Below are 25005 nucleotides of genomic sequence, written 5' to 3'. Positions count from 1 at the left end.
TTGCCTTTTGCGTTGTTCCTAGGAAGATGTTGCTGCGGCAGAGGTCGAAGAGGTTGCTGCCCGTGTTCTCCTCAAGGATTTTGATGGATTCCTTTCGTACATTGAGGTCCTTCATCCATTTTGAGTCTATTTTTGTGTGTGGTGTAAGGAAATGGTCCAATTTCATTTTTCTGCATGTGGCTGTCCAATTTTCCCAGCACCATTTATTGAAAAGGCTGTCTTTTTTCCATTGGACATTCTTTCCTGCTTTGTCGAAGATTAGTTGACCATAGATTTGAGGGTCTATTTCTGGGCTCTCTATTCTGTTCCATTGATCTATGTGTCTGTTTTTGTGCCAGTACCATGCTGTCTTGATGATGACAGCTTTGTAATAGAGCTTGAAGTCCGGAATTGTGATGCCACCAACGTTGGCTTTCTTTTTCAATATCCCTTTGGCTATTCGAGGTCTTTTCTGGTTCCATATGAATTTTAGAATTATTTGTTCCATTTCTTTGAAAAAGATGGATGGTACTTTGATAGGAATTGCATTAAATGTGTAGATTGCTTTAGGTAGCATAGACATTTTCACAATATTTATTCTTCCAATCCAGGAGCATGGAACATTTTTCCATTTCTTTGTGTCTTCCTCAATTTCTTTCATGAGTACTTTATAGTTTTCTGAGTATAGATTCTGTGTCTCTTTGGTTAGGTTTATTCCTAGGTATCTTATGGTTTTGGATGCAATTGTAAATGGGATTGACTCCTTAATATCTCTTTCTTCTGTCTTGCTGTTGGTGTAGAGAAATGCAACTGATTTCTGTGCATTGATTTTATATCCTGACACTTTACTGAATTCCTGTATAAGTTCTAGCAGTTTTGGAGTGCAGTCTTTTGGGTTTTCCACATATAGTATCATATCATCTGCGAAGAGTGATAATTTGACTTCTTCTTTGCCGATTTGGATGCCTTTAATTTCCTTTTGTTGTCTGATTGCTGAGGCTAGGACCTCTAGTACGATGTTGAATAGCAGTGGTGATAATGGACATCCCTGCCGTGTTCCTGACCTTAGCGGAAAAGCTTTCAGTTTTTCTCCATTGAGAATGATATTTGCGGTGGGTTTTTCATAGATGGCTTTGATGATATTGAGGTATGTGCCCTCTATCCCTACACTTTGAAGAGTTTTGATCAGGAAGGGATGTTGTACTTTGTCAAATGCTTTTTCAGCATCTATTGAGAGTATCATATGGTTCTTGTTCTTACTTTTATTGATGTGTTGTATCACATTGACTGATTTGCGGATGTTGAACCAACCTTGCAGCCCTGGAATAAATCCCACTTGGTCGTGGTGAATAATCTTTTTAATGTACTGTTGAATCCTATTGGCTAGTATTTTTTGTTGAGTATTTTCGCATCTGTGTTCATCAAGGATATCGGTCTATAGCTCTCTTTTTTGGTGGGATCCTTGTCTGGTTTTGGGATCAAGGTGATGCGGGCCTCATAAAATGAGTTTGGAAGTTTTCCTTCCATTTCTATTTTTTGGAACAGTTTCAGGAGAATAGGAATTAGTTCTTCTTTAAATGCTTGGTAGAATTCCCCCGGAAAGCCGTCTGGCCCTGGGCTTTTGTTTGTTTGGAGATTTTTAATGACTGTTTCAATCTCCTTACTGGTTATGGGTCTGTTCAGGCTTTCTATTTCTTCCTGGTTCAGTTGTGGTAGTTTATATGTTTCTAGGAATGCATCCATTTCTTCCAGATTGTCAAATTTATTGCCGTAGAGTTGCTCATAGTATGTTCTTATAATAGTTTGTATTTCTTTGGTGTTAGTTGTGATCTCTCCTCTTTCATTCATGATTTTATTTATTGGGTCCTTTCTCTTTTCTTTTTGATAAGTCGGGCCAGGGGTTTATCAATTTTATTAATTCTTTCAAAGAACCAGCTCCTAGTTTCATTGATTTGTTCTATTGTTTTTTTGGTTTCTATTTCATTGATTTCTGCTCTGATCTTTATGATTTCTCTTCTCCTGCTGGGCTTAGGGTTTCTTTCTTGTTCTTTCTCCAGCTCCTTTAGGTGTAGGGTTAGGTTGTGTACCTGAGACCTTTCTTGTTTCTTGAGAAAGGCTTGTACCGCTATATATTTTCCTCTCAGGACTGCCTTTGTTGTGTCCCACAGATTTTGAACCGTTGTGTTTTCATTATCATTTGTTTCCATGATTTTTTTTTTCAATTCTTCTTTAATTTCCCGGTTGACCCATTCATTCTTTAGAAGGATACTGTTTAGTCTCCATGTATTTGGGTTCTTTCCAAACTTCCTTTTGTGGTTGAGTTCTAGCTTTAGAGCATTGTGGTCTGAAAATATGCAGGGAATGATCCCAATCTTTTGATACCGGTTGAGTCCTGATTTAGGACCGAGGATGTGATCTATTCTGGAGAATGTTCCATGTGCACTAGAGAAGAATGTGTATTCTGTTGCTTTGGGATGAAATATTCTGAATATATCTGTGATGTCCATCTGGTCCAGTGTGTCATTTAAGGCCTTTATATCCTTGCTGATCTTTTGCTTGGATGACCTGTCCATTTCGGTGAGGGGAGTGTTAAAGTCCCCTACTATCATTGTATTATTGTTGATGTGTTTCTTTGATTTTGTTATTAATTGGTTTATATAGTTGGCTGCTCCCACATTGGGGGCATAGATATTTAAAATTGTTAAATCTTCTTGTTGGACAGACCCTTTGAGTATGATATAGTGTCCTTCCTCATCTCTTATTATAGTCTTTGGCTTAAAATCTAATTGATCTGATATAAGGATTGCCACTCCTGCTTTCTTCTGATGTCCATTAGCATGGTAAATTCTTTTCCACCCCCCTCACTTTAAATCTGGAGGTGTCTTCGGGCTTAAAATGTGTTTCTTGGAGGCAACATATAGATGGGTTTTGTTTTTTTTATCCATTCTGATACCCTGTGTCTTTTCACAGGGGCATTTAGCCCATTCACATTCAGGGTAACTATTGAGAGATATGAATTTAGTGCCATTGTATTGCCTGTAAGGTGACTGTTACTGTATATGGTCTCTGTTCCTTTCTGATCTACCACTTGTAGGCTCTCTCTTTGCTTAGAGGACCCCTTTCAAGATTTCCTGTAGAGCTGGTTTGGTATTTGCAAATTCTTTCAGTTGTTGTTTGTCCTGGAAGCTTTTAATCTCTCCTTCTATTTTCAATGATAGCCTAGCTGGATATAGTATTCTTGGCTGCATGTTTTTCTCGTTTAGTGCTCTGAAAATATCATGCCAGCTCTTTCTGGCCTGCCAGGTCTCTGTGGATAAGTCAGCTGCCAATCTAATATTTTTCCCATTGTATGTTACAGACTTCTTTTCCCGGGCTGCTTTCAGGATTTTCTCTTTGTCATTGAGACTTGTAAATTTTACTATTAGGTGACGGGGTGTGGGCCTATTCTTATTGATTTTGAGGGGCATTCTCTGAACCTCCTGAATTTTGATGCTCGTTCCCTTTGCCATATTGGGGAAATTCTCCCCAATAATTCTCTCCAGTATACCTTCTGCTCCCCTCTCACTTTCTTCTTCTTCTGGAATCCCAATTATTCTAATGTTGTTTCGTCTTATGGTGTCACTTATCTCTCGAATTCTCCCCTCGTGGTCCAGTAGCTGTTTGTCCCTCTTTTGATCAGCTTCTTTATTCTCTGTCATTTGGTCTTCTATATCACTGATTCTTTCTTCTGCCTCATTTATCCTAGCAGTGAGAGCCTCCATTTTTGATTGCACCTCATTAATAGCTTTTTTGATTTCAACTTGGTTAGATTTTAGTTCTTTTATTTCTCCAGAAAGGGCTTTTATATCTCTCGAGAGGGTTTCTCTAATATCTTCCATGCCTTTTTCGAGCCCGGCTAGAACCTTGAGAATTGTCATTCTGAACTCTAGATCTGACATATTACCGATGTCTGTATTGATTAGGTCCCTAGCCTTCGGTACTGCCTCTTGTTCTTTTTTTTGTGTTGAATTTTTACGTCTTGTCATTTTGTCCAGATAAGAGTAAATGAAGGGGCAAGTAAAATACTAAAAGGGTGGCAACAACCCCAGGAAAATATGCTTTAACCAAATTAGAAGAGATCCAAAATCGTGAGTGGGGAGAAAGGGGATAAAAAGAGGTTCAAAAAGGAAGAGAGAAAAAAGAAAAAAAAAAAAAAAGAAAAGAAAAGAAAAGAAAAGAATTTTTTAAAAAAAAGAAAACACCTAAGAAAAATGTAAAATATATATATATATATATATATATATATATATTAGATAAACTAGTAAAAAATCGTTAAAAAAGAAAAAGGTAACAGTTAAAAAAAAAAAAATTTTACCCGAAGGCGAGAAAAAAAAAAAAATGAAAAAGAAAAAATTAAATTAACTGCAAGACTAAAAAAAATCACAGGAAAAAAGCCATGAGTTCCGTGCTTGGCTTTCTCCTCCTCTGGAATTCTGCTGCTCTCCTTGGTATTGAAACCGCACTCCTTGGTAGGTGAACTTGGTCTCAGCTGGATTTCTTGTTGATCTTCTGGGGGAGGGGCCTGTTGTAGTGATTCTCAAGTGTCTTTGCCCCAGGCGGAATTACACCGCCCTTACCCGGGGCCGGGGTGAGTAATCCGCTCGGGTTTGCTTTCAGGAGCTTTTGTTCCCTGAGCGCTTTCCGTAGAGTTCCAGAGGACGGGAATACAAATGGCGGCCTCCTGGTCTCCGGCCCGGAGGAGCCGAGAGCCCAGGGCCCCACTCCTCAGTGCGCCCTCAGAGAACAGCGCCCAGTTACTCCCGTCTGCCTGACCTCCGGCTGCGCTCCGAGCTCACCGAGCCTGCGACCGGTTCAAGGTAACACGGAGCTGCGAGCTTACTGTCAGCTCTGTCTCTGTAGCCGGCTTTCCCGTTCCAATACCCGCAAGCTCTGCGACACTCAGACACCCCCGATCCTTCTGTGACCCTGCGGGACCTGAGGCCACGCTGACCCCGCGTGGGCTTCGCCCCGGTTTAGCCTCTGGAGCGATGTCCCTCAGCGGAACAGACTTTTAAAAGTCCTGATTTTGTGCGCGGTTGCTCCGCCGCTTGCCGGGAGCCGGCCCCTCCCCCCGGGGTCTATCTTCCCGTCGCTTTGGATTCACTTCTCCGCCGGTCCTACCTTTCAGAAAGTGGTTGATTTTCTGTTTCCAGAATTGCTGTTCTTCTTCTCTTCGATCTGCCGATGGATTTTCAGGTGTTTGCAATCTTTAGATAAGCTATCTAGCTGATCTCCGGCTAGCTGAAGCAGTCTCAGCTTGCTACTTCTCCGCCATCTTGACTCCTCCCCCTGAACTTTCCATATTTAAAAAATAAATACGTTTAGTCTTTTAGGCCATTGTTGTAAAATATCATGAAACTCCTTTGTGAAGAAAATGTGTAAGGGTAAACTGTTGAATTATATTTGTTCATATAAAAACAGTGATTAGGGAATCCAAATCGATGAATTTTTATGAACATTTTAAAAAATTTATTTATTTTAGAGAGAGAGAGAACAAGTGGGGACAAGGACAGAGGAAGAGGGAGGGAGACTCCTCAGGCAGACTCCCCACTGAGGGCAGAGCCTGATTGGAGCTTGATCCCGGAACCCTGATATCATGACCTGAGCTAAGACCAAGTGTTGGCCGCTTTACCAATTGAGACATCCAGGCACCCCGATTGTTATAAATTTCTAATAGCCTCAAATAAAACTTAAATCTTGTAATATTTTATATAATGTGTTATTTTGAACCAAAGTAGGGTAACCAGAGGAAGGCACGAGGACCACAGCAAAGTATGTCAAAATATGTGTGGCCTTCTGGGAAAAGACAGCAATTACTTAGACTACTAGTGATTGAGCCGTAATCAGAATAGTTTATCGTTGAGAAAAGCAAGAAACAAATATTTATCAAAAAACCCAAATTTTAGTTTTGTAAATTATTTTATTGTCCCAAAATAGAAAAGCCTGGTTGATTGTACCTCATTCTTTTTAGTTGTGCAGTTATTGCTTTGATCGTTGACAGTAGCATCATTTTATAATAAAATGGAAATGCTGAAGGTTTACAAAAATGATTTCTGTCTTAGTGATTTGCATTAAGCAAAACATGCCACTTGCTAACCAACAACATTTATGCTTTTTCACACATCACCCACTTATCATTCAGACAAAATGCGAAAAGTTCTATCAAAGCTATTGAGCTATTATTCAGGAACTTTTATATCATTCCTTTTTTCTCCATCATTTCAATTTTTTTCTACGATAAGATGAATACTAACAGGTAGACATACAAAATTTGCCTCAAAGCTATTATCATGTCTAAGTGTAAGAGAACACTATTATTTTCTGATTCCTTATTAGTTGGATTACAGCGTATCTGGCAAAAGCTTGGAAACCTCAGCTATATTTTTTCTCTGTGATTCTACATTCTGTATATTTCTATGCCAAGGTGAAATGTGTGACTGCTTATCTTTAAGCACATCAGTACAAGCCAACTGCCCACCTCTTTCTTGCTCAAGCTTTCTTGTCCAACCCAGTGGCAGAAACAATCTGGTGCACTAATGGTGAGACAACTGCCCTTCTGCAGTGACTGCAAAAGAATTGGTTCAAATTCATCTAATGTGTAGCATTAAAAAAAAAAAAGTAATGTACATGCAAAAATTATAAAAATTAATACATGCCAAATCATTTTTTTTTAAAAATGATTTCAATAACATGAAGATAAAATATGAAGGAAAATGTTCTGTCTTAGGGTTCTTCCAAGTCTTACCAACAAACTGGGAGTCCTTCCAGAAATGATTCCAGGCATAAACAGAATTATCTCTGTATATATGATAAGAGATTTTTCCCCATTTTTCAAGTCTTGTAAAATCTGTATTGGTTTTCTATTCCCAAAGACACAGGGGATTAAATCAATACAATTTTATTATCCTATAGTTCTTGAGATCAGAAACCCAAAATGGATTGGCAAGGCTGTGTTTCTTGTGAAAGTTTAGAAGAGAAAGCATTTTCTTGCCCTTTCCAGCTTCTAGAGGTTGTCCCACATCACTCTGATCTCTGCTTCCATCAGCACATCTCCTTCTGTCTCTGAAGCCTCTGCCTCTGTCTCATGAGGATCCCATGACTACATTGGGGCCACCTGGATAATCCAGGCTAATCTCCCCCCTCACAAGATCTTTAACATAATCATAATCATTTCTGCAAAGTCAGAAAATGTAGAATAATTTGGCATGTAAAATAATTTGTTCACGGGCTCCTGGAATAGAACAGAGACATCTTTGGAGGACCCTTATTCCACTATAATATCTCTCAGGAAAGTTTTTAAGCTATTTTCATTCAGGTCCTGTCTTTTTCTTGTTTTGTTTATTCCTAATTATGTTATCTTTTGTTGTTCACTGTTGTTTATATTTAGATTCTCATTTAAGATGGGCATTTTGGTAACTGGAAAAATATGACTTTCTTCAACAATAGAGCTCTCTAAAGAGCCTCAATTAAATGCAAGGAAATGAGTTGTCCCCACTAAAAACTCCAAAAATCCTAAGACATATTTCCTGGAAATGTCTATTACTACATCTTCATATTGCTTTAGCAGCATTAATTGATCATTTCCTCCTGCTTGAAATATTTTGGTTTTTTTTTTTTTTCCTGCTAAAAACCCTATTCTTTCCTGGTTTTCCCATTTCACTAGCTGCTTCTTCTCAGTCTCTTCTATTATTTTACCACATCCCTTCTATATGCATATTCTATGGTTCCTACATCATTAATCTTCTCTAGATATATTTATTCCCTCTCTGCACCGATGACCAGAGAAATCCTAAATCTACAACTTTAACCCCTACCTTTAATTTCAGATTTGAAAATTCAGCTGCCCTTTTAAGATCTCTACATGAATGTCTAATTGGCATTTCAAACCTAAATGTCCAAATCAAAACTTCTGAATTTCTATACAACACCCCTACCAAACAATCCCCTCCTTCTCCAGCCTTTCCTTTCTCAATAAATAACACTGTCTTTTGCCCACCTAACTGGGGATATGCACACGCACACACACGCACACACACACCCCACCCCCAGAGAAATATTTGACTCCTCTTAAATTCTCAACCAATTCAACATCTGTACTGATGGCTCCACTTTTGAAAAATATTCAGTGTCTTGACACTTTCATCACCTCTATCATTAACATTCTAGTCCAAGACACTGTTGTCAATCAATTGGATTATTGCAATGTATTCTTGCTTCCTTACAATATCCAGCATGTTCTCTCCCAAATATTTAACAGACCATATCACTTCTCTGTCCAAAAACTCTGGCTTCCAATCATACTCAGACTAAAAATTTCTCACTCATTCTATTGGAGTGTATTTGGCATATTAACAACAAAAGGATGGACATCCTCCACCTGAGATGGTTAAAGAAAAAGTGGTTTCTTGGAGAGGGACATTTTCTTTCTTTCTTTTTTTTTTTTAAAGATTTTATTTATTTTAGAGAGAGAGTGAGATAGAGAGCACAAATTGGGAGTGGTCTTCAGGGGGAGAGGTAAAAGCAGGTTCTGTTCTCTACTGAGCAGAGAATCCATTGCAGGACTTGATCCTAGGACCCTGAGGTCATGACCTGAGCTGAAGGCAGATGCTTAACTGACTGAGCCACCCAGGCACCCTGGAGAGGGACATTTTCTAGATAGTAAAAGAAATATTCTGTGTAGAGGTTTAGAATGTAAATGAATAATCTGTCAGGTGGAGTAGAAATGATAGGTCAGGGAAGACACTGAGAGCTTGTACTTAGATTGGGACTAAGGATGTCCAGAATGTGACATATGATGGAAGTAGCTACTAAGAGAATCCATATTTAACTCAAGTGTTAGTTTAGACCAAGGGCCCACAGATTTAGATTTAGGCTGAAAGAATCAAGGCATGGCTGTTTGCATGTCAAAGGAAAGTCTTGGGAACAGCATATTCATGGTAATAGAATCATAAAGAACCCAAGAAAGAAGGCAAAAATCAAGGGGACAGAATTGGTGCCACTGGTTCAACCACCATTTTCAATCTGCTGATTTTTCAGTAGATGCCAATGGCTGTAAGTTTTGAAGTTTTATTTTTTTTTTAATTTTTAATTTTTTATAAACATATATTTTTATCCCCAGGGGTACAGGTCTGTGAATTGCCAGGTTTACACACTTCACAACACTCACCAAAGCACATACCCTCCCCAATGTCCATAACCCCACTCCCCTTCTCCCAACCCCCCTCCCCCCCAGCAACCCTCAGTTTGTTTTGTGAGATTAAGAGTCACTTATGGTTTGTCTCCCTCCCAATCCCATCTTGTTTCATTTTATTCCAAGGGGTCATTTTCCTTCTAAGGTCAACTCTTTATTTATTTTAACTCTTGTCATATCCACAACCTTCAAATTTCTTTCTTCTTGTCACTTTTTCATTGTAGCTTTTTAAAATTTTTCAAGTAATTTTGGAAATTTAGAAGTTAAAGAAAACTCCAGTAAATGGAGAAAAAAGCAGTGGGACTTTCTTCCAGTTTGATGGTTTTTTCAAGACAGCTATGGCCTCCGGAGGTTACAAGGCAATAATGTTCTTTCCAATGTACAAGTCTGTATTTTGGTCAGTCCATAAGTTTTTAAGCCATTAGTGTATTTGGGCAGTTCAATTACTTGTAACTCACAATCACAAAAAGATCAATTCCTGTCAATATCTTTAACCCTATCCCCTAGATAGTAAGTTTTCCAAGGCAAAATCGTTTTGCTAATGTGTGACACTGTTACATTTAAATATTCTGTATTACTATCTTCACACAGAGATTTTGTTTTACTTGTACCCTTTTCTGACGTATGGTATTATAATCTTAAATGTATTGTGAAGAACCAACCAGTAAAACTATCTGTATAATAATGCCTTAGTCTATCAAGTGTTTTTCTGATGTACAAATCTTTTTTACATACATTCTCCCTTTGGAGTTCAGAAGACCCTATAAGCTATACCCAGATCACCACTGCCTGTTTACAAAGAAGAAATAAAGATAAACAATGTTTCGTACCTTGCTAATAAGTATCAGCAATAGAACAGTGTCCAGATATTCTGATTCTCATTCTTTACACTCTGTGATACAATGGCCATGAAATGGTTAGCCAGAAAAATCCACAAAAAGGTATAATTTAGGATATAGACTATATTACATTTCAACCATTACAGCATTCATGTTTTTACCCAATGGGGATTCCTTTTCAATTCATGCATTCAGAACATTATTCTTGGGGCACCTGAGTGGCTCAGTTGGTTAACTGTCTGCCTTCAGCTCAGGTCATGATCCCAGGGTCCTGGGATCGAACCCCACTTCAGGCTTCTTGCTCAGTGGGGAGCCTGCTTCTCTCCTGCCTGCCATTCCCCCTGCTTGTGCTTGTTCTCTGTCTCTCTCTCACTCACTCTCTCTGTCAAATAAATAAAATATTTTAAAAAAAGAAAATTATTTGTTATGCCAAACTTTGATATAATGTAAGGTAGAATAAAATGGCTTCTTATGGCAGAACCAAAAGAAAGAACATGGAACAGAGGGGCATGTGACCAAAAAACAGAAGGCATTAAGTAAGTAGAGAAAACCATAGGGTCCTAGTGGCTGGCAAACAGAGTGCTCACAGGCAAAACTGGCAGTAGCTGTCCTACAGAGCATAGCGGAGAAAATGAAAGCTTCACAGACAATACAATAGGTAATGACTCTCTACTTTAAATGAACTTTTTGTACTTGTAGAAAGAGCCAGTCATTTTTCTACAGAGAATTACATCTGATTTCTCCAGTGTTCCTTAGATCAAATCTTCTCAATACAATAGTTTATATTGGCTGTCTCCAGTTCTCCTCTGAGTCTAGAATTAACTGTTGGGCACAAGGGTTTATTGAACTATTCTGCTGATCTCTACAGTCTTAGAAGGGTCCTATAGCAACTCTCACTCCATCCAGTGCAGGCTATAATCTCTTGAACTTGCCCGCTGACTCTGTATGTGCTATCCCAAGGCAGTCAGGGACAGCAAGTAAAAACAGAGGGCATCCCATGACACTGTTTCTATAAATACCAACTGTATAGGGAACAGAGTGACAGGGATGTAACAAATGTGCAGCCACACCGGCAGCATATATTATCTCCATATCTTATAAGAGGATCTCGCCGCTTTTCTGAAGTAGTCTAGAATGTCTTATCTTTATTTTCTTCATCTCCTAAGGCAAAGGAGAAGTAAGTGTATTATTTCTATAACTGTAATGAAGAGTACAGCTGGTATTTTGGCACTTTCTAAAAAGAATAGCCCGTTAAATGAATTTGTCTTTCCACTGAGGCAAATACAGGGAGCAGTAGGAAATATTCTCCCACCAGAAAACTAATATTTGCACTTTTGTCTCTAAAGATAATTTATTTTCTTTCTTTCTTTCTTTCTTTCTTTCTTTCTTTCTTTCTTTTTTTTTCTTTCTTTCTTTCTTTCTTTTTTTTTTTTTCCCTCTGTGTGTTTGGTGACCTAAAGCTGTAATTGATTTTAGACTGAAGGTTTTACATGGAGGCATTTATTGTGGAGAAGACACAGACCCCAAATCTTCATGTCTCAGAATTAGTATTTACCATTTCTTTTATACTAGAAAACAGAGACAACAAAAGTACAAAGAAGTCAGACAAGTCAAAAGCAAAATGAATATGTGGAAAACTACAAGAGAACATGAAAGAAGATGAGGAGATGAGCAAGAAGTGATTCAGCAACATAAAATCCACTGAGGACAAATAAGCACATGACCTCAGAGGGCAACTAAGTATTTGATAACAATCAGTTATGAAAACATCTATCTTTTAGGGGAAAATTCCTGCTCCTTTCTTTCTTCCCCATCTCTCTGTATCAGAAGCCTTTCCCTCTTTCTGATTATGTTATTTTCTTTCAATTTGATGACTTAACATTTTACTCTCAACATTTTAAAACACTATATTTACACAGGCATTATATATACATAATATATGTTATATATGCATAGATAGTCCCTTTTAAATAAATTCCCTTAAAATTTATCTTATTAATAGATTTTCATATATTAAAGCATCTTTGTATCCCAGGGATAAAACTCACATGGTCATGGTGTACAAACCTTTTAATATGTTGTTAAATTCAATTTTCTGGTATTTTGTTGTGGATTTTTACATGTTTATACATGAAGGATGCTAGCCTGTAGCTTTCTTTTTGTGTAGTGTCCTTATCTGGCTTCAGTACCAGAGTAATGCTGGCCTTATAAAATGAATTTGGAAGAAATTCTGAATTTTTTGAAGAATTTCAATCTCCTTACTAGTTAATTCAAATTTTTTATTTCTGATGATTCTGTCTAGTTAGGCCATATGTTTCTAGGAATTTATGCATCATTTCTAAAGTACTCCAAGTTGTTGATATGTAACTGTTTATAATAGTCTCTTACTGTCTTTTTATATATGTGACATCAGTTGCAATGTCTCTTCTTTCATTTCTGATTTATTTATTTGAGTCTACTCTTTTTTTTTTCTAAGTCTAGCTAAAGGTTTTTAAATTTTTTAAATCTTTTCAAGAAATCAATGTTGTGGGGCGCCTGGGTGGCTCAGTGGGTTAAGCCGCTGCCTTCGGCTCAGGTCATGATCTCAGGGTCCTGGGATCGAGTCCCGTATTGGGCTCTCTGCTCAGCAGGGAGCCTGCTTCCCTATCTCTCTCTCTCTCTGGCTGCCTCTCCGTCTACTTGTGATTTCTCTCTGTCAAATTAATAAATAAAAGCTTAAAAAAAAAGAAATCAATGTTGTTTTCTTGATTTTAAAAGTTGTTTTTCTATTCTCTACTTATCAAAATTTTGTCAAATGCTTGCCCAGTAGCTATTAAGATGATTAAGACTGTGGTGCTTGTGGCTGCCTTAGCAGGCCTGGTGGCAACTCTAGGCCTTGTTAGCTACCTCCGCAAGAAAAGAATCATGATGTTAAATCACTAAGGATTTTCAAATAAAGTGGTTGAAGCAAAAAAAAAAAAAAAAAAAAAAAAATCATTTTGTTACTGATATCACATTTATTGACTTGCAAATGATGAGCCATTTTTGCAGGTGATAAATTCTACTTGATCATGTGGATGGTCCTTTTACTATGCTGGTGAATTCAGTTTGCTAGTGTTTTGTTGAGAATTGTTGCATCTATGTTCATTAGGGATACTGGCCTATAATTTTCTTTTCTGGTAGTGTCCTTGTCTGATTTTGCTATCAGAGTAAATCTGGCTCGTAAAATGAGTTTGAAAGTATTCCTTCCTCTTCAGCTTTTTGAAGACTTTTAGAACAATTAGTATTAATTCTTTAAATGTTTGGCTGAATTCATCAGTAAAACCATCTGGTTCTGGGCTTTCCTTTGTTGGGATGTTTTTAATTACTGAATCAATGTTCAGATTTTCTATTTCTTTTTGTTTCAATCTTGGTAAGTTGTATGTTTATAGAAATTTCCCCCTTTCTTCTAAGTTATCTAATTTGTTGGCATACAATTGTTCATTTTAGTTTTTATAATTCTTACTATTTTTGTGTTATCATGTCATAATGTCTCCTTTTTCATTTCTGATATTTATTTGAATCTTCTCTCTTTTTTCATGAAATTTTCAGTCAGTTATTGTATTCAGTTCTAATATTTAATATAATCATATCTAATATATTCAGTTCTAATATTCAGTTCTAATATTTCTATTTAATCCTTTGCATGTTTTCTATCTGTTGAAATTCTTACATTCTTCACCTTTTTTTTCCTCTGGAATGTTGAGTAGCTTTATAGCAGTTATTTTGAATTCTCTGTCAAGCACTTAATATATAACTGTTTCATTAGGGTTAGCTACTACTGCTTTATTTTATTCCTTTGTTCAGGCCATGTTTCCCTGTTTCTTTCTTCATTTTCTTTGGCTCTGCGTTAGTATCTGTGCATAGAAAAAAGCAGACACCTCTCCCCAGTCTTCACAGACTGGTCTTATACAGGATAAAGCCATCTCCAAGCAGGCTAGCAGAGACTTAGGATGCCTCTCAAATCTTTTCTCTGTGTATGTCTTCTCTGGACTTGTGCTTATAGATTCCCAATTAGAGGGAGTTTCTGGTTCTTTTCCCATTCCTTCCCGAGTGTTTGGAATCTCTTGTTTCCTTTTGTGTCTATCTGCTATATTCTGGGTTGTCCAGACCAACAGCAGTTTATAAGTTCTTTTTATGTTCTCAGGTGCCCCAGATATATAGAGTATGTTAGAGAATGGAAAGGCCGAGCCATTGCCCTGCATTTTCACCTGAAAAGTTTGAACATTGAGGATATGGTTCAGCTTCCTCTTTTCTTCCCCAGAGATAATTCAGGGGCTTAGAATCTTGCTGGAGAAGGGGCTGCAATAGATGACTGCATGCTAGTCCAACCCACCTTTGTTCTCAGTGGCATCCTGGCATCTAGAGTGTGCCTTGTTCCATCAGTGCTCTGAGACCCGCAAGACACAAGACAGTCCCTTGGGTAGCCGGTGGAAAAGATGGAATGTTAAACATATGGCCCAACTCTTCTTTCCCAAGGAGAAGCTGGCTTGTGGGACTTTTTTAGAAACTTGTTCTAAAACAAGGAGGGAGAGGGGTGATGGTGAATGCTTGCTTGCTGGTCCAAACTGTCATGTTAGTTTTTAGTGGCTTTCAGTATCTAGAGTGAACTGGGCCCTGACAATGATCTGAAACAGGCAAGGCAGAAGCCAGTCCTTTGAGCAGATCTTGGAAAATAAAGTTTTAATGCCTCATCTAATATTTTTCTGTCTATGGTGAGGCTGGGATTTGAAGCCTATCATCTGCTCATTCTATGCTGAGCTGTGGAAAGGATCTATGGTGAGTGCTTGCACACTAGCCCAGATCACCATCTTTGATCTCTGTGGTTCCCAATCTTAAAGCTCCCGAGACTTCAAATCAGGCAAGTTAGAAATGAATTCCTTGGGAAGCCACCTGAAAAATCCAAATGTTGGTTGAAATGTGCAGTCTTTTCCTTCTCTCCCCAGGGAGAAGTTAAAAACTGGGGGTTTCCTTCAAATCTTATGGGTCTATGCCAGGGTGAATTGATGGTGAGAGGGTGTCTCGGGGTTTTGTTTGTTTGTTTGTTTTTACTGGTTTTGATGTGACTGGTTTCACCCTCACCTGAGGTTCAGGAGCCTCTGAACTAGTTTCTAGATTTCTCACAAAATGGTGCAAGTACTGTTGAGTTGGTGTGTCTGTGGAGAGGAAGGAAAGTCTAGGGCTTTCTATCCTACCATCTTGCTGATGTCTTCTCCTCAAAGTTAATTTTTACAATCCTTTCTTAATGGACATTTTGATTAGTTATATTTTTATTCGACGCAACTTTTCATGAGTATCCTATAACTAATTTTGTGTAAATTCCTGATTATTTTCTTACTAAAAAAATTTTCTTGAATACAATTTCTGGATCAAAAAGTACATTTTTAAGACTTTTGAAACATATTTTTAAATTATACTCCTGAAAGAATGCATAGATTTAGAGATCTTTGAGAAGTTCATGAGAGTTTTCAGTGTTTAAACCATCACTATCTTTTTGGGATTAGTAGAGCTAGACACAGAAAAGACACTAACATATGGGAGGAAAAAAAAAAACTAAGTTGAAAGGAAGGTGGACAGTGAGTAGTAAGCCATCCACTAATAAGACACGTAATTGTCTTCATTGTAGAGAATACAGGTCAGGCATACTCTATGAATTTATTGTGTTCTTAAATTCCTATGAAAATCCTTTTCTCTTAACATTCCTACCTTGTAACCTCATAATAATCAAAATGTAATTTTCCTGGAAGCAAGGACATGAGCACTCACTCTTAATTTTTATGCTTAATAAATCAAACTCAGAATCTCTTTTAGTCCTCTTTTTCTAATCTATTTCATCAGTACTGAAGCTATTTAGATAAGACGGTGGTTAACAGTCCATTTAGCTTTTGGCCAAAAGTAATTTGCTGCTGGAATTTGGTGGAGATTTTGCTATAACATAATTCTTTCCTCAGTGCAGGGAAAATTGGACAATTATCACTTTGGGATGATTTATAGAGAAAGCTACCAGAGATCTGGTGCCTGCTAGCTTTGCAATAAAACAGCTGTCACAAGGCCCAAAATGTCTCTTTCATCTAGCTGGAATTTTCTTTGTTTGTTTATCTTTTTCTTTCTCTTGGAAAAGCTGAAATCCTATGATAAAGAGAAAAAGAAAGTACTGATAAGCAATAGCATATAACATTGAGAAATGTTTCTGCCTTTACGTTAGTAGCCCTTTTTAGATTTTTCTAATTTTCTCATTTTTAGGTACATGTTTGGTGCAGAAGTGTGTATACACTTTTTGGCTCTAGCCTTAATCCGGAAATTGCAGAACATCAAATTAAAGGAAAAAAAGTATGAATCTGTGATTAGAAACCCTTTGTCGATGGAAAAACCCATACATGTCTGGGACATAGTACCACAAATGAAGTGTAGGAGCAAGGAGAATGTAATGTCTGTGTCTTCTTTGTGAGTGTGCCTGTGTGTAGCCACCATATGTGAGCTTCTGCTTTCTTTAATAATAATAACAAAATAATAATAATAATAATAATAATAACAACAACAAAAAGAGCAATGTGGATACTGAGATTTCGACACCATCATTTAACCTATAACTTCTAACTGGATAGCATCTAGAGTTTGAGAAGTCCTCAGGCTATGTCTAATCACGTTCAGCCTAAATATTTTGACAACTTTTTTTTTTTATTAAAAGATAGTTCATGCTAGTGTGGTAGTTTCTTGCCAATCTATTCTCCTGAGAATAATTAGCTGCTCTTGTCATGGCACATGGTGAGTTTAAGTACTTCTGGCACCTTGAAGACCAGGGGTTGTTTATTTTTCACCAGACAACATGACCAGGACAGAAGTGGCTAGGAATAATAAATCTTCCAGATGTTGGTTTTGCTTTATTACATTGCAGGATAGATCAATTCCTTCAAACCAGGTTGCTAGGGGACAGGCAACCTCTTTCTTCAAAAACTCCCCTTAAATCTGAGGGGTTTGAAGTGGCGGTGGGGGGTGGGAGGTTGGGGTACCAGGTGGTGGATATTATAGAGGGCACAGATTGCATGGAGCACTGGGTGTGGTGAAAAAATAATGAATACTGTTATGCTAAAAAAAAAAAAAAAAAAACAAAAAACCTCCCCTGAAGCTGGAAAGCTGAAGAAGCGATCTAAAGCCAGCAGGACTGTTTGTAGAAGAGCCAACAATTTGAAACAATTTGAAATGAAAGGTGAGAGAACAACAGGAAACCCTAATAGAGTGATAGGTGGTGCTTCCCTTTTTCCACATAGAGAGACCCACACTGAACAAGAGGCCTTGTGGCAAGCAACTGATTTACATCAGAACTTTTGAACTACAAAGTTAATCTCCAGCCATCATATATTCAATTGAAATGTTAGACATATTAGTCATTTGTGGGTATGCACATTCCAAACCCTCACCAATTTCCTCAAAAGTAAAATATTGAAAGTAATGTAATAAGGGTGATAAAATATTTATTTTATGAAACATTAAAATGTTTAAAAGTTCATTTCTGGAAAACTCACCTGTTAACAATAGTAAAAAAGACTGAGAAGCTTTTTTTTTATGAAAAGTGCACATTCTCCTAGTCAAGCTTTTGTAAAAACAATAGAGTTTAATACATCTGTATCTTCTGTATTTCTTACAGAGAGAACCATCAATTAAGATGAACATGTTTATTCTATTGAAAATAAACAAACAAACATGACACCATCCAAGTGAACTTGAAAATTTGACTCTCAGTCAAAAATTTCCACATGACCATCTGTATTTAGAAATCATTTGGAGAGAAAAGTTCATGACTCTACAGAAACATGGCATTAAGAAAGACCAGGAAGTAAATAATTTACATCTGTTTATTTATTTCCATTTTCATTTCCATGAACATTGGGGAAGCCCTTTCTAACATCTTTGTGCTCATATGGGATTAGCCAGCAGGTTTTGATAGTCTAGTGCTTTTAAAGTCCTGGTTGGTAATCACTAATATCCCTAATCACCTCCAGGTTGCTGTCCTTCCCCTCAAAGCTGAAAGAACTTCTTGGTCTTGAATCCATTACTGTAGCAGCAAAACGTGAGCAATAATTAGAGTGATGAAAAGACATTTGATAAATACTCTCAACTATGAGATGAACAGATAAATTTCAGAGCCTCTGAAATTGGCCAAAAATTCTAATTTAAAGGAAATGACTCTTTTGATAAAGAACTGTCATCATCACATTTTAGCATAAGAGACAAATAAATAAGTGGATCTCAAGGAAACCAGTATAGAGATATATCCTAATTATCCACTCCTAACCATGTCACTAGTTCTCTTTTAAATAAGGGTCATTGCTAATACCAGCAAAGTACTTTTATTGTTTCTGAATTCAAATTGAACATGCTGTTGGAATCCACAAGACTCAGGTTTAGCCCTGAATGGGCTTCAAGGATACACAGTCCAGAAACCCAGAGATACTAAGAAGGAAATACTAGCATTTGCTGAAGTTCTTTAAGGGACACTCAAGGCAATTAATCAATACCAACAATACCTTTCATTTGTTTCTAGTCTGTGTATATGTGTGTATATAGTGGATATTATATCTACTATAAATTGTGTATTTATAAATTATAAATATAATATATAGACACGAAGACACACATACACATATACGGTATGTTGGAACTTCTCAGGTGTTAAACTACCTAAATGTTTGTCTAAATACACCTACATTTTTCAGTAAAGATTTTATTAATTAATTAATTTATTTATTGAGAGAGAGTGGGGGTGAGAAGCTGAGGGAAAGAGAGAGGGAATCTCAAGCACACTCTGTGCTTAGGGCAGAAACCCACGTGGGGCCTCAACTCCACAACCCTGAGATTATGATCTGAGCCAAGTTGGAGGTTTAACTGAGTCACTCAGGAGCCCCTCCCCCCCACACACACCTGCATGGTATTGTCTCTCATTCTCCTTCTTCTTATTTGTGTGTAGGTTAATTTAGCCTATTTGACCTGCATCCTCACTATCTCTTAGCTCTATTTATTCTATGGGTTCTACACCACACAAGAAACAGGCAAATATGTAATATTACTTGAGTGGAGATTAGGGCACACATTGTGAGTTACCAAAGACACCCTCTTTTGGGTGGGGAGTCTCTAAATTAAGTTAACATGAATCATTTACCTTAGTTACGTAAAAATTCTTATTTGCACATATCAAATACAGTACAACACCTCAGTAGCACACTTGCCATTAATGCAAGGTTGGGTATTATGTGACTATGCCTTGGCTCACATCGTTTACCCACATCATGCTCAGATGGAGATGGGCTAATGTGTGGGGGTTGTTGGGAAGTGGCTACCTTGTGATCATTTGGGATGAGAAGTTCTCAGTTCAATGTAAGGTCATCTGTGTACACTAGATGTTTTACCATCTTTACTTCTGTACATTTGTACAATATAGTCTACATGAAAAATAGAATGTTTTACATCCCATTTCAGTAACATGACACACATTTTAAGAAACTGATTTTTGTGGAACAGTTTTATATCATTCTCACAAGCGTTACCTTTATATTGGTTATGTAAATAATACATGCTCATTACAAAGAATTCAAGTAGTGCAGAAAGGCAACAGGAGAGAATAAAAACTTCACCCAGATCTCATCACCTAGTTACAACTGGTATGAACGTTGAACAGTATTCCTTACTTCTATCAAATTCATATGGCTTTGTATTTCAAATAATAAAAAGATTTCTTAAGGAACATATAAAAAAGAGTTATCTGAAGTAGACATATCCTAGTGAGTCTTACCTAGCCCACAACTTGATAAACTTCCATCATAGACTATCATCCTAAGAAAGGCCATTTTTTCTGCGTGAACATCCTATAAAACTAGAACAATAACATCTACATTTACTGTCTGCTGCCTAGCTCAAGATATCTTTTATGTTGTTAGTATAAAACTGCCAAATAAAGAGCCCTTCCAGGTTTAATGCCTCCTTAAGAGTACTTCTTTTAAAAGTACTTACACTTATTTTTAAAAAGATTTTATTTATTTCTTTGAGAGAGAGAGAGTGTGTGCAGGCATGAATGGGGGTGTGGGAGGGAGGGTGTACAGAGGGAGAGGGAAAAGCAGGTCTCCCCTGAGCAGGGAGCCCAACAACGATGTAGTGCTCAATGCCAGGACCCTGAGATCAGGACCCAAGCCAAAGGCAGATGCTTAACCGAGAGAGACACCCAGGTGCTCCAAAACTATTTATACTTTAACCAGGTCTCAATTGATAATAATAGCAATCAAGAGCCTCATTCCCAGGAATCAGCAAATTAGCTAAACTACAGTCCTTACAAAGTAGAGCTTGAGTTGAGCATCTTTGGCCTGGGTGGTAACTCCCCACATGTCCATTTAAACATACCTGTATGGTTTTCTCTCCATTTGCTCCAGCATATTCTTCCTGGCATGTGGTGTAGAGTTGAGTAGGCTAAGGGGTTCATAGATTGTTCACCTCCTGTCTACAATCCTTACAGAATTAATTATCCTCTGTAGAGGCAGAGGTGGATAAAGTCAGTTATTTAGACAGGGAGACACCAGGTTTAAAAAAAAAAAAAAGGCAAGTGACACCTGGGTAGCTCAGTCAGTTAAGCATCTGCCTTCGGCTCAGGCTGGGATCAAGCCCCGTATCAGGCTCCCTGCTCAGTGGAAAGCCTGCTTCTCCCTCTGTCCCTGCTTGTGTTCCCTCTCTCGGTGTGCATCTCTTTGTCAAATAAATAAATAAATAATCTTAAAAAAATAAAAAATAATTAAAAAAGAAAGGCAATATAGAATGGAACCAAGACATAACAGTGACTTTGAACTCAGACAGCTAAGTCTCAAATCCTGATTCTGCTACTAGCCAGCTGTTGACCAGTGTAAATAATTGTTTTAACCTCCATTTCTTCATCTCTAAAATGAAGATAACACCACATAAAGTCATAGTAACAGTTAACAAGAGCAACAACTATTAAAGTTTGTATAAATGTTAAACATGTTTAACAAATATCAAAATTTCTAGTTCATCTTAATCTATTTCTTAATCTCTGTTCCTTCCTTCAGATTTCCAATTAATCCCATCATACTAGTAAAAAAAAAATAATAATATGACATATCACCAGTGGGAAACTTCATACAATTACCCAGGTTGATCAGGTAGGATCCAGAAAATTAAACTGTATCTCCTACCTTCTGGTGCATTTCTGGGTCCTTGGGCACACATAGCCTTTAAGGACCACCGACTCTCATTTAGTCACTCCTAAGAGTAAGCCCTCTTCGAATTTATTGGTTAAAAAAAAAAAAAGTCTACATTTAGTTTCACAGCATGAAAAAGGAAGAAGTCTTTCGTGGTTCTCTCCAGTACTGAATCTAGCTGTTTCTTAGGACAATAATTCAATGTGTCCTAATGGGTAGAATTCATTCATGTGTGCCTACTCTTGTTCAGGAAATAAAGGTCCTCGCTCATTAAGTAAGAAGCAGGGAAGCTTACTGGAGTCCAGACAATACGATTACCAGCGGGTTAGAGATGCTGAAGAGAAGAAAATGCACAAGCTTTCAAATTTCCAACCAGTAACAGTCGTGGTCTTGCAGAGTTGTGGTGAGTACACCTGGGTAGTCAGTTTTGGACAGCTTTTTGTGGAAAGCCCCAGTAGTATCTTTGAGATGACAAACACATGAGATCTTATGTCTATATAGGGACTTAAAAACAAAAACAAAAACAAAAACAAAAGAAATGCATTTTGAAAAGATAAGTGTATCAATAAGAACTCAATCTACAGGTGAGTGTGCAGAGACTCCATAAAATTTCAGGGGTTCTTTTGTCCCATTCACACCCTCCACTCAAATGTGTGATTCTGACCTTTAGACGTTTGGAATTGCAGCCTCAATCTTTAGCAGTAGTAGTGGTGAAGGTAGACATGGTGGTATTGCAACAGGGAACAATTTTAACATTTCCTAGTTCAGGCACCTGTTAGGGGCTTTCCATACCCCCGCTTAATCTTCACAACGTTTAACAGCACTGATACTTCAACAGCTATCTTTGATTGCAGGCTTCTCATATACAGAAGCTTTGTTATTGTTAGAGAGGGAGGGAAGTTGGGAGACAGGCAGATGGAGAGAGAGAGGAAATTTCAAGCAGGCTCCAGCCCAGACCTTAACCCCAAACAGGGCTCAATCTCAGGACAAGACTGACTGAGCCACCCAGGTGACCCTGTGCTGTTTCTTTTATATACATTCTCCTTTAATTTTCAATTTTAATTCTGTACGGTTAGTATTATTATTTACTTTATAAATGTGGGAACTTATTTTCAGAAGTAGTAACTTGCCAGAGTTATGAACGTATTCTGTGTATTTACATAGTTTATAACAGGTATGGCTGATTTTTATCATACTATATTGTATTATTTCAGACATATTTTATTATGGCCTTTACCATTAATAATAAATAATTTTTATTTGGGACCTAGTCATTGTCTCAAACATTATGCTAGGTGGTTTCTTGACTTATCTTGATTACTAATCACATTTACCTATATGCTTACTCTTCTCCTTCTTTAATAGACTGAGACACTGAGTTTCAGAGAAATAGGTTCCTCACGCTAAGGCTACACATGAATGAGTCTGGTGAGATATTGATATAGGCCTGCAATGGTCCAGTCTATAGTTCCCACTAACCTTGGCTACTAAATTGACTCAGGGGAAAACAAACAAACTAAAATAATAGTGACTGCATCATTTTTAGGGGTACAGATATCTAGTACCATAGTTAAAATAAGTATGAGATTAATCTCTAAAACTGATTGAGATCAGTAACCTGCACTGACTTACAACCATAAAGAAAGTACCAAAACACTGGCACAAACACTTTAATCTGGCCACTAGTCTGAGTATATTTCAAATACCCCTCAAATTTCATCTCATAATTCAGGTGAAGTGAATAGGACACAGGTGTATTGTATCAGAATGACACCTGGGATGGAACAACGGAAGTATCATGGCAAGTTTTCATTTTTTCATCCAATTTTAGGTTTTGCATACCCACCATAGAGTTTGCCATGCGCATAGAAATTAGGTATGAATTCTCTTCCCCTGGGATTGGCAGCAAGGTGAGGGGACTTGCAATCACTAAATCTGTTAATATTATAGTGGAGGGTTTAGTGTAATAAGTAAAGGACAATAAACAAAATATATGAGGATGAGAAAGAAAGAAATAAAACTATCAATATTTGCAGATCACATAATGGTATCCGTAGGAAATCTAAAATAATTCACATATAAATCACTGGATACAAAATTGAATGTTTACTGGTAAGAAAGTCAATATAAAAAAATCTTTATATACTAGCAATGAACACCAAAAATAAAATGTTTATAATTTTAAAATTAACATTGAAAATCACATTGAAAAGCACCAAATACTTAGAAATAAATCTAAAAGATGTGCAAAACTGCTATTCTGAAAACTATAACACATAGCTGAGAAAATACAAAGATTACTCGAGTAAATATTTATGAATCTGAAAATTTAATACTGTAATGATGTCAATTCTAACTAAAACTGATTTATAGATTGATTATTATCCTATTCATTATTCAAAATGGCATAACAAAATACATTATTATTGTAATTCTATTGTGGAAATTCTAAAATTCATTATAAAAATGCAAAGGGGAGGGACACCCGGGTGGCTCAGTCAGTTAAGCATCTGCCTTTAGCTCAGGTCAGGATCCCAGGATCCTGGCATCAAGTCCTACATAGGGCTTCCTGCTCAGCGAGGAGCTTGCTTCTCCCTCTGCCCCTCCCCCCCAAACTCTCTCTCTCACTCAAAAATCAATAAATAAAATCTTTTAAAAAATTCAAAGGAACTTACTTTCTAAACATCAAATCTTATCAGAGCTATGGGGAAAGAATATAAGATCTTTGTGGCCTTAGGGAAAAATTTCTCAGATTTTTCTCAAAAAAAAAGCTTAACATAAAGGAGATTAATTGATTCAAATTAAGTAAGTTAGGAACCTCTATTAAATAAAAAAGGGAAAAGATAAACCAAAGTGAGAGAACAAAGGTCTATATTAATATAAGGAATATATAAAGACCAATCAATAAATAAAGACAGGACATCCAATATAAAAATGGGAATTAAAAAAAAAAAACTTGGGTAAGCTTTCACAAAGAAGAATATTCAAATAACTAAAAAGTACATTTTAAAATGTGCCACTTTATTAATCATCAGAAAAAGGCAAATTAAAACCATTCATTCTGTGATATCATTAGATACCCTTAGGAAGGACTAAAATGTATTTTTTTGCTTTTTTTTTAAACTATGGGTTTCTTTCTTAAAGATTTATTTTGTTTTTTTGAGAGCAAGAAAGTGAGCAAGAGTGGGAAGGGCAGAGGGAAAGAAAGTGGGAGAGTTGCCAGCAGAATCCACACTGAGTGCAGAGCCTGATGCAGGCTCAGCCCCAGGACCCTGAGATCATGACCTGGACCAAAACCAAGAGCTGGGCACTTAACTGACCGAGCCACCCAGGTACCCCAGGAATAGCTAAAATTTATAAATAAAAACATAAAAATGAAAAGCTTGACAATATCCCATGCAGACAAGGATCTGGAGCAAATGGAACACTCCTATACCTCTAGGATGATAGGAATGAACGCATGTATAATCATTTTGGAAAACTCTTCAGCAAGATCAGCTAAAGCAGATCATGCATACTGCCTAGAACTCAGCAATTCTATTCCTAGGTGTATACTCAGCCAAAATGTGTACAATATGTTCATCAAAAAACAAGTGCAAAAATGTTCATAGCAGCACTATTTGGAATAATTCAAACCAGAAACAACCCACATGTCCATTAATTCTAAAATGAATAAATTGCTCTGTATTCACCCAATGGAACACAATAGCAATGAAAATAAATAAACTAATATATGCAACAA

Source organism: Mustela putorius, unplaced genomic scaffold (assembly GCF_011764305.1).
Source record: "Mustela putorius furo isolate JIRA1106 unplaced genomic scaffold, ASM1176430v1.1 tig00003907_pilon_pilon_pilon:0A:0A:0A:0A, whole genome shotgun sequence".
Lineage (NCBI taxonomy): Eukaryota > Metazoa > Chordata > Mammalia > Carnivora > Mustelidae > Mustela > Mustela putorius.
The sequence above is the reverse complement of the archived record's forward strand: the minus strand, read 5'-3'. Positions refer to the sequence as shown.